The sequence below is a fragment of the Elephas maximus genome, chromosome 5 (assembly GCF_024166365.1).
Source record: "Elephas maximus indicus isolate mEleMax1 chromosome 5, mEleMax1 primary haplotype, whole genome shotgun sequence".
NCBI lineage: Eukaryota > Metazoa > Chordata > Mammalia > Proboscidea > Elephantidae > Elephas > Elephas maximus.
Window position 1 is genome coordinate 96,213,164 of NC_064823.1, and position 17,638 is coordinate 96,230,801.

A 17,638-nucleotide genomic window follows, 5' to 3' on the forward strand; every position below is an offset into this window, starting at 1 on the left:
CATCAGGATTGGAGGAAGACTTATTAACAACCTGCGTTATGCAGATGACACAACCTTGCTTGCTGAAAGTGAGGAGGACTTGAAGCACTTACTAATGAAGATCAAAGACCACAGCCTTCAGTATGGATGACACCTCAACATAAAGAAAACAAAAATCCTCACAACTGGACCAATGAGTAAAAACAATGAGTAACATCATGAAAAATGGAGAAAAGGTTGAAGCTGTCAAGGATTTCATTTTACTTGGATCCACAATCAACAGCCATGGAAGCAACAGTTAAGAAATCAAAAGACGCATTGCATTGGGTAAATCTGCTGCAAAGGACCTCTTCAAAGTGTTGAAGAGCAAAAATGTCACCTTGAAGACTAAGGTGCGCCTGACCCAAGCCATGGTATTTTCAATCACATCATATGCATGTGAAAGCTGGACAATGAATAAGGAAGACCGAAGAAGAGTTGACGCCTTTGAATTGTGGTGTTGGTGAAGAATATTGAATACACCATAGACTGCCAAAAGAACGAACAAATCTGTCTTGGAAGTAATGCGGCCAGAATGCTCCTTAGAGGCACAGATGGGGAGATTGCATCTTATGTACTTTAGACATGTTGTCAGGAGGGATCAGTCCCTGGAGAAGGACAGGGGAAGCAGAAATGAGGTGGATTGACACAGTGGCTGCAACAATGAACTCAAGCTTAACAACGATTGTAAGGATGGCACAGGACCGGGCAAGTGTTTCAGTCAGTTGTGCGTAGGGTCACTATGAGTTGGAACCGACTCGACGGCATCTAACAACAACAACAAGTTCTTAGGTACTTTGATTTGAAACAAAAAAACGGTGTGTCAAATCATATTCTTTATTTTCTTAAGATTTTAATAAAAAACAAACACACAAATGGTTGGCATCTTCTCCGAGTACAAACAAGACTTTGCTCAACTATCTCTATTTTTGACAAGACAATGCAAATGTAAATTTTGACAAACTATTCAGTCTCTAAACTTCCTATTAGTGAAAATGAACACTGTACTGCTTAAATGTCTTGCAAACCTTGTATAAAAAACAAACAAAAAAAAAACTTGCTGTTCAGTTAGGTCTGACTCATGTGTATCAGAGTAGAACTGTAGTCCACATGATTTTTATGGCTTATTTTTTTCAAGGAGATCACTAGATCTTTCTTCCCAGGCATCTGTGGGCAAACTTGAACCACCACCCTTTCGGTTAATAGCCCAGCATATTACTAATCTGGGCTTAGATACAACAATCTTGCACTTAGCACTGCTAAAAAGGGGTGATGTTTGCTCACCAGTAATGTTAAGGATTTTATTATGAAAGTTTTCTTCATTATGACAACTTTCATAATGAAATTTTAATTTCCTTAAAACATGTAGAAGCACTTAATGAAATCTTTGATGCAACAGAAATGACAAGATATCAGCTCCTCAGGTGGGTGCCTTCACTATGGCTATTTCTGTTGCCGATGATAGAAGAGATATTAAAACATCGACCTGGTATACGTCATATTTTCAGTGTGGGACAAGAAGAATTCCCCTGTCTAATTTGGAAATACATTGAGGATGAGAATGGAGAAAAAGAATACTATAAAAGAGAAAAGTATATTCTGTTTCTCCAAAGCCAATGATTTTTGTAAAGTCCATAAGAGCCTAAGAAAGGATGGACTGAGAGTAATTAAATGTTATGTATAGGCTGAGACAGAAATTCATACAGAGATAAGGACAGAGAGATAATTTTTTTTTTAAATGGGACTACTTCAGAACTAAAATTAAAACAAAAGACCCAAAATAAATAAATAAATATGTCTTCATAAAAAGGCAGCCAAGTTAAACAGGACCTTCTGAATTAGTAAAAATTTAACTCATTTTGAACCCAAGTTGGATTTCACAATTATGAGTTAATGCTGTGCTTTAAAACCATGTTTCCCGGTAAAGCGTTGTTTAACCTAACAACAGCAGCTTTGCTTGGAAGTATTTAAAATTTACTGACATATTATACATGAATAGTCAATACTATGAATTTATAGACACAAAGTACCTGCTTGACAAACCAAGCAGCTGGTCTACCAAGACAAACTTGCAGATAGAAACTAGATAGGTATTTTGGAGCATTGGAAAAAAATCTTACTAACAACAGTAGCTATTTGGAGTAGCAAATTCTTAAGTATTTCATGCTCAAATGCTTTTGTTGAGAGGGTAGTTAGCTTGATGTCATCACATTGGAGTGACACCAGGAATCCAGATAATGTAGCTTAATGAGATAAAGATGTAAGACAAAGTGATTTTTATACTTGATTGCATTCAGTTTTGTCACTACATAAAGGAAAAGAAGGATGCCCAAAAAGCATCAGGCAGGTCAGAGAACACATAAGAAAAATAAATAGAAAAGTAAAAATATGCTCTTGTATCAAGGAAATGTCATTTTTTAATCATTAGATATAGATAACATCTCTTTAATGAGCCCTATTGCATTTATGTTCTCCTTTTAGAAAGTCTTATATTTATGCATCTTCAAAATTTAAATATCCAACAAAATATTAAAAGGTAAGTTACTGTGTCAGGGGACACAAGGAAACATTATGAAATATTATATTTTTCTTACACATATTATTTGTTTTATTAGCTCTAGGATTGATCATGGAAACCCTGGTGGCATAGTGGTTAATAGTTACCGCTGCTAACCAAAAGGTCTGCAGTTTGAATCCACCAGGTGCTCCTTGGAAACCCTATGTGGCAGTTCTACTCTGTCCTATAGGGTCGCTATGAGTCAGGATTGACTCAATGACAATGGTTTTTTTTTTTTTTTAGAATTGATTGCTACTAATTTTCACACTTATCCTAATTTTATGTCCTTTTATTAACAGAAAAGTAATACGTAGTTTCAGATAAATACCCATTTAACATATATGTGTATAATTATTTGTTATATATATCATGTTTTTTTGTGTGTGGAGGGGGTTGTTGAGAAGAATTTGCTTGAGTTGGCACTGTAAATAGTCTTTGAATCTAGTTAGCACAGACATTTTTCAATACAAATGTATCTTCTTACCAAGGAGTAGGACATCTTTTACCTCAGCCTGAATCTAACAAGAGTTTGCTCCTCTTCCAGGGTCCACTAAAACCTGGCAGCCTAATGGATTCACTAACAAGTAGATCCAAATAATAAACTCAAATGCAGTACATTAAAAAAAAAAAAAAAAAAAACCCTGCCGCAGATGAGTCATAGAGACCCTACAGAACAGAGTAGAACTGCCCCGCAGGGTTTCTAAGGAGCAGCTCATGAATTTAAATTGCCGACCTTGGTTAGCAGCCCACCACTTAACCGATGTGCCACCAGAGTTTCAAATGTGGTATATGTTACCTTCAAAATCCAAAGAATTCTACCAATCCCTAGACTTCTACCTTTCTATTGCATGATGCATGTAAACTATCTGACTCTCAGTTTAGGGAAGATATGAAGAGCGTTAAGCTTCCTCTTGTCTATGTTATCTCATAGAGCAGAACTTTTGACATGGACCTTTGGCAAGGCAGAAAATGAAGTTATGTGAAGTCAAACTGCTCTGATTAGCTTTGCTCATGGAGGTAGGAAAATACAAAAAGCATTTTCAGAGCAACAGAAGCAATCCGTTGTGTAAGGACCTGTTTTAAAATGTTTCCATAATGATACCGTATCTGAAATTGTAGCTTTATGAGCAACCAAAGCAAATAACTATGTGTTAATTAATTCTCTATGACCGTCTTACTTCACACATGTCAAAAAAAAATGTATTAAATTGCAAAGAAGTTGGAATAATCCCTGTATCTTCAAACAGCTGTTTTTGTCACTGGTATCTTCAAAATCTCCAGGAATGAGCTGATGCCTTTAACGGTTTATTGTAGTGGAATCTTTAAATAATCAAAGTCAACGAAATGACTCATGCTGTGTAAGTCAGTCGGTCTCTTTGCCCAGCTAATAATTAGATGTACAAAGTAATGTGGTCTGCATGTAGGGTATGTATTGCATCAACAAGGTGAACTTCTCACTAAGGTTAGTCTGACGACCATAACATTCTAGTGCCCAAAAAATAAACAAGAGAGGAAAACACAGTGTTCCTCTTTTGGCATAACTCTGGTGGTGCAGTAGTTAAGACCTACCTCTGGTAATCAAAAGGTCAGCAGTTCAAATCTGCCAGGTGACCCTTGGAAACTCTATGGGGAAGTTCTATTCTGTCCTGTAGGGTTGCTATGATTCAGAATCTTCTCAACACAAACTGGTTTGGTTTTTGGAGGGTTTAGGAAGATAAGCAATGGCTATCTATATTCAATTTTAACATTTGACTGAATCTTTTTTTGTTGTTGTTTGTTTTTTGTTATGTCATCGAGTCAATTCTGACTCATAGGGACTCTATATACAAAACAACAAAACAAAGCTCTGTCCTACCCCATCCTCACAATGGTTGCTGTGCTTAAGCCCATAGTTGGACCCACTGTGTCAGTCCATCTCATTGAGAGCCTTCCTCTTTTTTACTGGCCTTCTACTTTACCAAGCATGATGTCCTTCTCGAGGGACTGATCCCTTCTGATAACACGTCCAAAGAATGAGATATAGTCTCTCCATCCTTGCTTCTAAGGAGTATTCTGGTTACATTTCTTCTAAGACAGATTTGTTTTTTTTTTTTAGGCAGTCCACAGTATATTCAATATTCTTTGCCAACAATTCAGAGGCATCAATTCTCCTTCAGTCTTCCTTATTCATAGTCAAGCTTTCACATTCATATGAGGCGATTGAAAACACTGTGGCTTTGGTCGGGCACATCCTAGTCCTCAAAATGATGTATTTGCTTTTTAACACTTTAAAAAGATCTTTTGCAACAGATTTGCCCAATGCAATTTCATCTGATTTCTTGACTGCTACTTCCATGGCCATTGATTGTGGATCCAAGTAAAATAAAATCTTTGACAAATTCAGTCTTTTCTTCATTTATCATGATGTTGCTTAGTGGTCCAGTTATGAGGATTTTTGTTTTCTTTACGTTGAAATGTAATCCATACTGAAGGCCGTGGTCTTTGATCTTCATCAGTAAGTGCTTCAAGCCCTCCTAACTTTCAGCAAGCAAGGTTGTATCCTCTGCTTAACACAGGTTGTTAATGAGTCCTCTCCAATCCTGATGCCCTGTTCTTCTTCATATAGTCCAGCTTCTTGGATTATTTGCTCAGCATACAGATTGAATAGGTATGGTGAAATAATACAGCTCTGATCCACACCTTTCCTGACTTTAAACCATGCAGTATCCTCTTGTTCTGTTCGAATGACTGCCTCTTGATCCATGTACAGATTCCTTATGAGCACAATTAAGCATTCCATAATTCCCATTCTCTGCAATGTTATCCATAGTTGTTATGATCCACAGAGTCAAATGCCTTAGCATAGTCAATAAAACACAAGTATACTTCTTTCTGGTATCCTCTGCCTTCAGCCAGGATACATCTGACATCAGCAATGATATCCCTGGTTCCACATCCTCTTCTAAATCTGGCTTGAATTTCTGGCAGTTCCCTGTTGATACACTGCTGCAGCTGCTTTTCAATGATCTTCAGCAAAATTTTTCTTGCATGCGATATTAATGATATTGTTTGATAATTTCCACATTTGGTTGCATCACCTTTCTTGGGCATAGGCAAAAATACGGATCTCTTCCAGTCAGTTGGCCAGGTAAACTGTCTTCCAAATTTCTTGGTGTAGACAAGTGAACACTTCCAGCCCTGCATCTGTTTGTTGAAACATCTCAATTGGTATTCTGTCAATTATTGAAGACTTGTTTTTCGCCAATGCCTTCAGTGCAGCCTGGACTTCTTCCTCGGTACCATAGGTTCCTGAACATACATTACTTCCTGAAATGGTTGAACATTGACCAATGGTTTTTTGTAGAGTGACTATGTGTATTTCTTCCACCTTCTTTTGATGTTTTCTGCTTCATTTAATATTTTCCCCGTAGAATCCTTCAGTATTGCAACTTGAGGCGTGAATTTTTTCTTCAGTTCTTTCCGTTTGAGAGAACCTGAATGTGTTCTTCCCTTTTGGTTTTCTATCTCCAGGTCTTGGCACATGTCATCATAATACTTTACTCTGTCTTCTTGAGTAGCCCTTTGAAATCTTCTGTTCAGTTCTTTTACTTCATCAATTCTTCCTTTTACTTTAGCTAGTCGACCTTCAAGAGCAAGTTTCAGAGTCTTTTCTGACATTCATTTAGGTCTCTTCTTTCTTTCCTGTCTTTTTAACGACCTCTTGCTTTCTTCATGTATGATATCCTTGATGTGATTTTTACAACTCATCTGGTCTTCAGTCTTTAGTGTTCAAAGCATCAAATCTATTCTTGAGATGGTCTCTAAATTCAGGTGGGATATACTCAAGGTCATACTATGGCTCTCGTGGACATGTTCCAATTTTCTTCTGTTTAAACTTGAACTTGCCTGTGGGTAATTGATGGTCTGATCCTCAGTTGTCCCCTGGCCTTGTTTTGACTGTTGACATTGAGCTTTTCCATCTTCTCTTTTCACAGATGTAGTCGATTGGATTTCTGTGTGTTCCATCTGGTGAGGTCCATGTGTATAGTCACCATTTATGTTGGTGAAAACAACTATCTGCAGTGAAGAAGTCATTGGTCTTGGAAAATTCTATCACTAAGGCTATATTTTCCAACTACTAATCCTTCTTCTTTGTTTCCAACTTTCATAGTCCAATCACCAGTAATTACTAGTGCACCCTGATTGCATGTTTGATCAATTTCAGACTGCAGAAATTGGTAAAATTCTTCAATTTCTTCATCTTTGGCCTTAGTGGTCAGTGCATAAATTTGAATAATGGTCATATTAACTTGTCTTCTTTGTAGGCGTATGGATATTATCCTATCACTGACAGCACTGTACTTCAGGATAGACCTTGAAATGCTCTTTTTAACAGTGAATGTAACACCATTCCTCTTCAAGGTGTCATTCGTGGCATAGTAGACCATATGACTGCCTGATCCAAAATGACCAATACCAGTCCATTTCAACTCATTAATGCCTAAGATATAGATCTTTATGCATTCCATTGTATTTTTGATGATTTTCAGTTTTCCTAGATTCATACTTTATACATTCCAGGTTCTTATTATTAATGGATGTTTGCAGCTGTTTCTTCTCATTTTGAGTCATACCATATCAGCAAATGAAGATCTTAAAAGTTTGACTCAATTCAAGCCATTAGGTTGACTCTACTTTGAGGAGGCAGCTCTTCCTTAGTCGTACTTTGAGTGCTTTCCAACTTGAGAGTCTCATCTTCTGGCATTATATCAGACAATGTTATGTTGCTATTCATATGGTTTTCACTTGATAATTCTTTTCAGAAGTAGACTGTCAGGTCCTTCTTCCTAGTATGTCTTAGTCTGGAAGCTCAGCTTAAACCTGTCCACCATGGGTGGCCCTGCTGGTATTTGCACACCAGTGGCATAGTTTCCAGCATCACAGCAACACACAAGTTTTCACAGTACAACAAACTGACAGGCCCGGGGGGGTGGTATCTTTTTTTAAGGAACAGCAAATTGTCCACACAGGAAAAGACTCATATCTTGGTACACATTTGGTTTTCTTGACCATAATACTATTGCCCACAGTACCACTTATGGACTTAGAGAATGTATTACCATTCGCAGGTATCCAACATCCTCTCCCTTTATGCTTCACCCACAAAGCAAAACAAACAAACAAAAAAGAACTTCCAACCACAGCAACCATTTCTATAGAGAAGGAAGTATAATGATAGAATTCACTAGTCCTAACCTTTGTCACCCAACACTTTGTCGTAATGTGGTGGCATGCATGTTGCTGTGATGCCGGAAGCTGCACTGAAGGGAATGAAGAAAAAAAAGGCCGCTGGAATTGATGGAATACCAATTGAGATGTTTCATCAAACAGGCACAGCACTGGAGATGGTCGCTTCTCTATGTCAAGAAGACAGCTTCCTGGCCACCTCACTGGAAGAGATTCATATTTGTGCACATACCAAAGAAAGGTGATGCAACAGAATGCAGAAATTATATAAAACATCATTAATATAACACACAAGTAAAATTTTGCTGAAAATCATTTAAAAGGGGAAACAACAGAACATCAAAAGAGAGCTGCCAGAAGATCAAGTCAGGTTCAGATGAAGACGTAGAAAAAGGGATGTCATTGCTGATGTCAGATAGATCTCTTGACAGAAAGTGGAGAATATCCAAATTTTTTTTTGATTATGCAAAGGCATTCACAGTGTGTATATTATAAGAAATTATGGATAATATTGTGAAGAATGGAAATTTCAGAGCACTAAATTGTGCTCATGAGGAACCTGTACATAGATAAAGAGGCAGTCATTTGAACAGAACAAGGGGATACTTGTGTGGTTTAATGTCTGGAAAGATGTGCATCAGGGTTGTATCCTCTCACCATACTTATCAACCTGTATGCTAAGCAAATAATTCTAAAAGCTGGAATAGATGAAGAAGAACAAGGGATCAAGATTGAAGGAAGACTCAATAGCAACCTGCAATATGCAGATAACACACAGAAAACACAACCTTGCATACTGAAAGCAAATTAATCATACTCCTGTTTGTACTTAAATAATAAAAATAAACAAAAAATACATCTCAGGTGGTGTTATAGACTGAATTGTGTCCCTCAAATATACGTGTCAACTTGTCTAAGCCACAATTCCCTATATGGTGTAGTTGTTCACCATTTCGTGATCTAATGTGATTATCCTCTGTGTTGTAAATTCTAACCTCTATGATGTTAATGAGGCAAGATTGGATTGTATCATGAGTCAATCTCTTCTGAGATATAAAAGAATTGAACGGACAGTAGAGGGAGTGGAATGTACTTTTTGGACCCGGGGTCCCTGCACTGAGACGCCACAGGACCAAGGGAATATTGATGACAATGATCTTCCCTGAAAGCTGACAAAACAGAAAGCTTCTCCAGGTGCTGGCACCCTGAATTAAGATTTCTAGCCTCCTAAACTATGAGGGAATAAATTTTTGTTTGTTAAGGTAGAAAAGAAAAAAAATTGAAGTTGTGAAGGATTTCCAGTTAGTTTGTCAATAGCAGGTGCCAACCTAAGATCGTGGGGCAGTATGTATCCACAATCAATGTCTGTGGAAGAGCAGTCAAGAAATCAAATAACACATTGCATTGGGCAAATGTGCTGCAAAGGACTTTTTTAAGGTGTTAAAAAGCAAAGATATCACTTTGAGGATTAAGGTGTGCCTGACCCAAGCTGTGAGATTTTCAATAGCCTCATATGCATGAAAAAACTGGTCAATGAGTAAGGAAGATGAAGAAGAATTGATGCCTTTAAATTGTGGTGTTGGCGAAGAATATAGAGTATATCATGGACTGCCAGAAGAATGAACAAATCTACCTTTGAAGTACAGCCAGAATGTTCCTTAGAAGCAAGGATGTAGAGACTTCAAGTTTTTGGACATGTTATCAGGTGGGGGCAGCCTCTGGAGAAGAACAACCTTTGTTATAATACCCACAATCAGTTGACCATACAAAACACTAAGAAGCCTTTCTCAAGACTTGATATAGTACTTGAAGATATCACCCTGCAAAATTGAAATGAAAATGTACAAGATGCAGTATGTTATTTACATCAGTGGATGAAATATAGTGACTTCCCCACAGTCAGAATGCATGGGTACAGGGATCAAGAGGTGACTACATAATAACCCTACCAATAATTATACATATAATTTATAGAGGGAAGTATGTGTGTGTGTTCGTCACAGCAATCTTGACCTCAGTGACTTCAGTAGTCTTGAATCGCAAGGGAGAAATGTTTCCAATGGGACCATAGTAAAATTGAAAAATGGAGATTTTTCTCTTTCATATTTGACAAAGGACCAACGCACCAAGCAGAAATGGGGATTAGTCTACTCACCAGAGTGATTTATCCTCATTACTACAGGGAATTTGGTTTTCAGCTACAGAATGAAGGTATGGGGACTACAAAAATAAATAGATTATAGCTAGCTAGATAAAATAATAACAAGTCAAATGGCAGTAGAGCTAAAAATAGAAAGCTGAGTTTTATTTATTTGCCAGGCAAGATAACACACAATTAAAAAAAAAAAAAAAAACTTATTAAGTAGTTTAATAGAGAGATAAACTCATCAGTGTTTATAATTTAAGTGTTTGTGGAGTATGGCTATGAAAATTAAGAGTAGAAAATTCTCCCTGTAGGGAAGATTGAATGAATGCATAAGTTTCTGAATACTTAGTTTAACTTAATTTTGTTGTTCTTTGGTATAAAAAAGTCTTCAGGTAGGTTCTGTAAGGGTCTACCATGCTGAGTTTATTCGAAATTATTAGCTCATTATTACTTCAATACTTCAGCTAGTTAGGATAAGTTATTGTGAAAATTAGCTTTTGGTTTGGGTATCTTCTACCCTAAGTGACATTCTTTTATTCTTTTTGAAGGTCTATGTTTGAAACTCAGAATATATATTTGGATGTTTGTTAGTTCTTCTTGTCCCAAATTGATCATCAATTAAATATTCCAGCAACCCAATGAAGACAAAACTATTAGGGACCTGATACTATAGAAAGAAGGTTTGGTTCATGTCATCAAGTCCTCATCCACTGAAGTACTGGGAAAATAAAAATAATACACTGTAGAAAAAAAATGTCAATTTTGTCAGCTTAGGCTTCATACCCAATTACATAAGTGAAGACTGTAGTGAAGACTGTAGGAGCTGTACTCTGGATAAATGATTGTTTATTCTCCTGTGACACTGCCATCTAGTTTCCTTGCCAGCACTGGAGGTAGAAAATGTCTTAGGTTTCAGGTGACAGTATGAATAAAGTGAACTCATCCCACAATGAGGTAGTAACTCATGAGATTCTGTGTGATACCTGTGTTGGGGATACGGATAATCCATCTGACAAAGAGTAGATGTTGAGAGACAGAAGAGGACTATGCTGAGTACAAGGAGTGTGGGTGGTTCATATGATTTTCAATCAAGTACTAACCTAAGGGTTATGAGTTGGAATCCACCCAAGGAACTACTTCCTTAAAAATTACAGCCAAGAAAATCCTAAGGAGGAGTTATACTCTGTAACACATGAATTGCAATCTACTGGAAAGCAACAGGTTTTGTTTTTGGTTTCCATGCTGAGTTGACTATCTAGATCCACTCATTTCTATTCAGCTCTAGCTCTGGAGACACAATACCCACTGCCATCGAGTCGGTTCCAATAGACACAATAACTCCTGCTTATTCTTTGACCTCCAATTAGTTTGTCAATGGCAGGCACTAACGAGAGATCATAGGGCAGTAGAAGAGTGAGGTTGGGTATTTATTTTCCCATCTCTCACTCTGCAAGATGACTATGGTTTAGTTATCTCTCTATCAAGCTCCTATTAGGTGAACTTCTTTGTGTAATCTACCTCTTCTAGGGTAGTAACAGCTTTCTTCTGTTGGTAGGTCCTCATTGGCTTTTCTAAGCCCCAACCACAGTTCTGTAAATACTCTTTTATTAAACTTTCATCTAATTACAGAAGCTGGATTTATCATCTCTCCGCTGTGTCCACAAGACTCTACAGTCAACAAGAAAATCTCCTATGTCCTCATATTCATTTTCCAATGTAGTCTTAATAAATTATCACAAATTTAGCAGCTTAAAAATATCCGTTTATTATCTCACAGTTTCTTTAGTTCAGAGTCCAGTGAGATCTGCTTAGAGTCCTACAATGCTGAAATAAGATTGTCAACAGCCTGTATTCTTCTCTGTAGGCTAACTGGGGAAAATCAGTTTCCTTGGTCATTCAGGCTATTGGCTGAATTCAGTTCTGTGTGTTTGTTTGTAGGACTGAAGTCCCTATTTTCTTGCTGCTTCCCAACTGAGGGCTGTTTCCAGCTGCTAGAGGCTATCCACATTTCTTCACTTGTGGACTCCTTTCATTTTAAATTCAGCGAGGGATTTCTGAGTGCCTATTAAAATTAAAATTTCTTCCCTGACCTCCATATGTCCCCATTCTGACTGGTGGGCCACAGTGATGTTCAGAGCCAATATCCAGTAATCCCCAAAAAGCTCAATTATGTCCTTTTCCCCAGTGAACAGTCACCCTCAAAAAAGGCTGGAGATCCCTTTGGGGAAGGCTTGGAGAGAGATCTCCACTCCTGGTACCAAACGTCTTAGGCTGGGTTCTCTAGAAAGGCAAAACCAACAAAGCCTATAAATATGTAAAAAGGGAGATTTATATCAAGGAAACAGCTCATGAGATTGTAGAGGCTGGAATGTCCCAAGTCCAGGGATCAGGGTAGAGGCTTCTCCTGATTCATGTAGCCACAGGGTCTGGCAAACTCAAGATAGGCAGGCCAGAGAGCAGGGCTCTTGTTCACAGGTTGTAAAGACCAACAAATTCCAATATCGGCAGGTATGACTGCAAAACTTCTCCTGATTCACATAGCTTCAGGGCTTGGTGAACCCAAGATCTGCAAGTCAGAGAGCAGGGTTCTTGGTCACAGGCTGTGAAGATCAATGAATCCCAGGATTGGCAGCTGCTAGCTTAAGTCCCAAGAATTGGAGGTCAGAATAACAAGAAGCAGTTACAGGATGCGGAGCAGGCAAAAGCCAGAATGTCCACTTATATTTGGATGTAGGCCACACACCTAAGGAAATTCCCTTTCAACTGATTGGCTACTCAGAGCAGATTCCATCATGGGGATGATCACATATAAACACGGAGAATCATGGTCCAGCCAAGTTGATACAATCTTAAAAGGAATTTTACCTGTATAAATAAGCTTAACAAAACCAAACCAAAGCCATTTCTGTTGAGTTGATTGTGACTCAGAGTGACTCCATAGGGCAGAGTAGAACTGTCCCATAGGTTTCCAAAGCTGTAATCTTTATGGAAGCAGACTGCCACATCTTTCTCCTGTGGAGAGATGGGTGGGTTCAAACTGCCAAACTTTCGGTTAACACCCAAGAACTTTGACCACTGTGCCACCAGGACACTTCTAAACAATAAAAATCCCACTGCTGTCAAGTAGAATCAGACTCATAGTGACCCAATAGGATAGAGTAGAACTGCCCCATATCATTTCCAAGGCTGTACATCTTTACAGATGCTGACTGCCACATCTTTCTCCCACAGAGAAGCTGGTGTGTTTTAATCGTTGACCTCTTGGTTAGCAGCCAAGCTCCTTAGCCACTGTTCCAGCAAGACTGTTTTAAATAAAGTTAAAAAGCTAAACCAAACCAAAGCCATTGCAACTGAGTCAATTCTGACTGATAAAGACCCTATAGCACAGAGTAGAACTGCCCCATAAGGTTTCAAAGAAGTGGCTTGTGGATTTGAACTGCTGATCTTTTGGTAAACAGCCAAAAGCTTAATCACTGCACCACCAGGGATCCCCAATGTAATAATATGACCTCTTATAGAAGAAGAAAAAGAACGAGGAGGAGGACAAGGAGGAGGGGAGAAAAATATCCCTGTGGTCCACCAGTCAGAGGGCGGACATATGGAGGTCAGGTTATTAATGGAGTTCTTGGCTCTTGTCTGTCTCACAGGAGGTCCATTGGGTCCCTGAACCCATCCTGTAGTGATTTCCCCAGTTCCAGAATGCATAATTGGAATAGATCTACTTAGCAACTGGCAGAACCCCCACATTGAATCTCTGACAAATGGAGTAAGGGCTATTAAGGTAGTAAAAGCCAAGTGAAAACCATTAAAACTGCCTTACCTAGAAAAATAGTAAACCAAAAGCAATACCACGTTCCTGGAGGGATTGCAGAGATTACTGCCACCATCAAGGACTTGAAGGATGCAGCGGTGGTGATTCCACCATATCCCCATTCAACTCACCTATTTGGCCTGTGTAAAAACAGATGGAACTTGGAGAATGAAGGAAGATTATAGAAAACTTAACCAGGTGGTGTCTCGAATTGCAGCTGTTGTTCCAAATGTCGTTTCATTGCTTGAGCAAATTAATACATTTCTTGGTACCTGGTATGCAGCTATTGATCTGGCTAATGCCTTTGTCTCCATACCTATTTCGAAGGACCATCGGAAGCAATGTGCCTTCAGCTGGCAAGGCCAATGATACAACTTCAGTTGCCTACCTCAGGACTACAAAGACTATCCAGCAGTGAGTCATAATTTAGTCCACAGAGAACTTGATTGCCTTTCCCTTCCAGAAGACATCACACTGGTCCGTTACATTGATGACATTAGGCTTATTAGACCTAGTAAGGAAGAAGTGTCAATGACTCCTGGTTTATTGGTAAAACAATTGCATGTTAAGAGGGTGGGAAATTAATCCCACAAAAATGCAGGCATCTTTCATCACAGTGAAATTTCTAGGGGTCCAGTGGTGCAGGACATGTTGAGATATTCCTTCTAAAGTGAAGAATAAGCTCTAGTATCTAGCTGCTCTCACAACTAAAAAGGAGGCAAGACATTTAGTAGCAACATATTCCTCATTTGGTTGTCCTATTCCAGCCTATTTATCAAGTGACTCAAAAAGCTACTAGTTTTGAGTGGGGCCTGGAACAAAAGAAGGCTCTGCAACAGTTTCAGGCTGCTGTGCAAGCCGCTTTTCCACTTTGGCCATATTAATAGCCCTTACTCCATTTGTCAGAGATTCAATGTAGGGGTTCTGCCAGTTGCTGAGTAGATCTATTCCAATCATGCATTCTGAAACTGGGGAAATCACTATAGGATGGGTTCAGGGACCCCTTCGACCTACTGTGAGATGGACATGAGCCAAATGTTGAAGTGCTGCTTGAAGGGTCTATGGCAGATAGAGATGCTATTTGGAGTCTTTGGCATGCTGCCTTTGGTGAATCACAGCACGAACACTTAGGATTTTGGAGCAACACCCTGCCATCCTCTGTAGATAACTACCCTTCTTTTGAGAAACAGATTTGGCCTGTTACTGGGCCTTAGTAGAGACTGAACACTTAACCATGGAACACCAAGTCACCTTGGGGCCTGAGCCGTTCATCATGAAATGAGTGTTGTCTGACCCACAGAGTCATAAAGCTGAACGTGCACAGCAGCACTTCATCATTAAATGGAAGTGGTATATAAAGATCAGGCTTGAGCAGGACCAAAAGCCACAAGTAAGTTGCATTAGGAAGTGGCCCAAATACCTGTGGTCTCCACTACTGTCACATTACCTTCCATCTCCCATTTTGCACCTATAGCCTCCTGGGGAGTTGCTTATGATCTGTTGACTGAAGAAGAGAAGATTTGTGCCTGGTTTACAGATGGTTCTGCACAACATGCAGGCACCACTGGAAAGAGGACAGCAGCAGCACTACAACCCCTTTTTGGGACCTCACTGAAGGACAGTGCTGAAGGCAAATCTGCCCAATGGGAAGAACTTTGAACAGTGCACCTGCCTGTAAACTTTGCTTAGAAGGAGAAATGGTCAGATGTGCAGTTGTATACTGATTCTTAGGCTGTGGCCAATGGTTTGGCTGGATGGTCAGGGACTTGGAAAGAACATGATTAGAAAATTGGAGACAAGGATTTATAGGGAAAAGGTATGTGGATAGGCCTTTCTGAATGGGCCAAAGAAGGGAAGATATTTATGTCTCACGTGAATGCTTACCAAAGGGTGACTTCAGCAGAGGCAGATTTTAACAGTTAAGTGGATAGGATGGCACATTCTGTGGAAAACAGTCATCCTCTTTCCCCAGTTGCTCCTGTCATTGCTCAGTGGGTTTATGAACAAAGTGGGCATGGTGGCAGAGATGGAGGTTATGCATGTGCTCAGCAACATGAACTTCCACTCACCAAGGCTGACTTGGCTATAGCCACTGCTAAGTGCCCAATCTGCCAACAGAAGAGATCAACACTGAGTTGCCGATACAGCACCATCCCCTGAGGTGATCAGTCAGGAACCTGGTGGCAAGTTGATTACACTGGACCCCTTCCATCATAGAAAGGGCAGTGGTTTGTCCTTATTAGATTAGACACTTAATCTGGATATGGATTTGCCTTCCCTGCACGTAATGCTTCTGCCAAAACTACCATCTGTGGACTTATGGAATGCCTTATCCACTATCATATTATTCCACATAGCATTGTCTCTGATCAAAGGACTCATTTCACAGAAAATAAGATGTGGCAGTGGGATCATGCTTATGGAATTCGCTGGTCTTACCATGTTCCCTATCATCGTGATGCAGCTGGCTTGATAGAACAATGAAATGGTCTCCTAAAGACACAATTACTGTGCCAGCTAGGTGGCAATACCCTGCAGGGCTGGGGCAATGTTCTCCCAGAGGCTCTGTATGCTCTAAACCAGTGTCCAACATATGGTTCTGTTTCTCCTATAACCAAGATTTGTGGGTTCAAGAACGAAGGGGTGAAGATGGGAGTAACACCACTCACTATTAGCCCTAGTGACCCACTCACAAGATTTTTGCTTCCTGCCTCTGTGACCTTATACTTTGCAGGTTTAGAGGTCTTAGTTGCAAAAGGAGGAATGATCCTACCTGGAGACACATCACTGATTCCATTGAACTGAAAACTATGAGTGCCACCTGGCCACTTTTGGCTCCTTATGCCTCTGGCTCAACAGGTGAAGAAGGGAGTTACTGTACTGGCTAGTGTGATTGATCTTGATTACCAAGAATAAATTGGATTTATATTACACAGTGGAAGTAAAGAAGAGTATGTTTGAAATGCAGGAGATCCCTTATCATGTCTCTTAGTAATACCATGCCCTGTGACTAAAATCAATGGAAAACTACAGCAACCCAATTCCGACATGACCACTAATGGCCCAGGCCCTTCAGGAATGAAGATTTGGGTCACCTCACCAGGTGCTTACTGAGGGCAAAGAGAATACAGAATGGGTGGAAAGAAGGTAGTTCTAAATACCAGTTACATCCACGTGACCGGTTGCAGAAACAAGGACTGTAATTGTTGTATTTCTCCTTTGTATGTGTACATCAAATATTTTTTTGTTTTTTTCACTTGTAAAATATAAGATGTAAACAGGGCTAGTGCCTTTTTGGTTGTATGCATGTTACTTGTATGATGTTAGGTGCAAGTATGACTTTGTAATTGTCTTTATTTGGAGATTATGTATGGTTTGGGGAGATGTGTATAGGTGCCATGTTGACAAAGGGTGGACTGTGATGGCTGGGGCATGTTTCTCAGTGTTCACATGTGATCACCTTCATGATGGAATCTGCTGTGAGTACCCAATCAGTTGAAAGGGAGTTTCCTTGAGTGTGCAGCCTGCATCTGAATATAAATGGATGTTCTAACTTTTGCCTACTCTGGATCCTGAAGCTGCCTCCTGTTCATCTGAATCCCAGTTCTTGGGACTTGAGCTAGTAGCTTATCTACTGATCTCAGGATTCATTGATCTTCACAGCCCCTGCAGCTATGTGAATCAGGAGAAGACTTGCAGTCTTGCCTGCCAATCTCGGGATTTGTTGATCTTCAGTCTGTGAACAAGAGCCCTACTCTGACCTACCACTCCTGGGTTTGCCAGCCCTTGCAGCTATGTGGACCAGGAGAAGCCTCTATTATGATCCATGGACTTGGGAAGTTCCAGCCTCTACAATCACATGAACTGTTTCATTGATATA

At 39.5% G+C, this 17,638-nt stretch overlaps 1 pseudogene; it reads left to right on the forward strand.

Moving 5' to 3' along the window:
• The window catches only part of LOC126076739 (uncharacterized), a 51,104-nt pseudogene extending 34,541 nt beyond the window's left edge, over positions 1–16,563 (forward strand).
• The last annotated feature ends 1,075 nt before the right edge of the window (positions 16,564–17,638 follow it).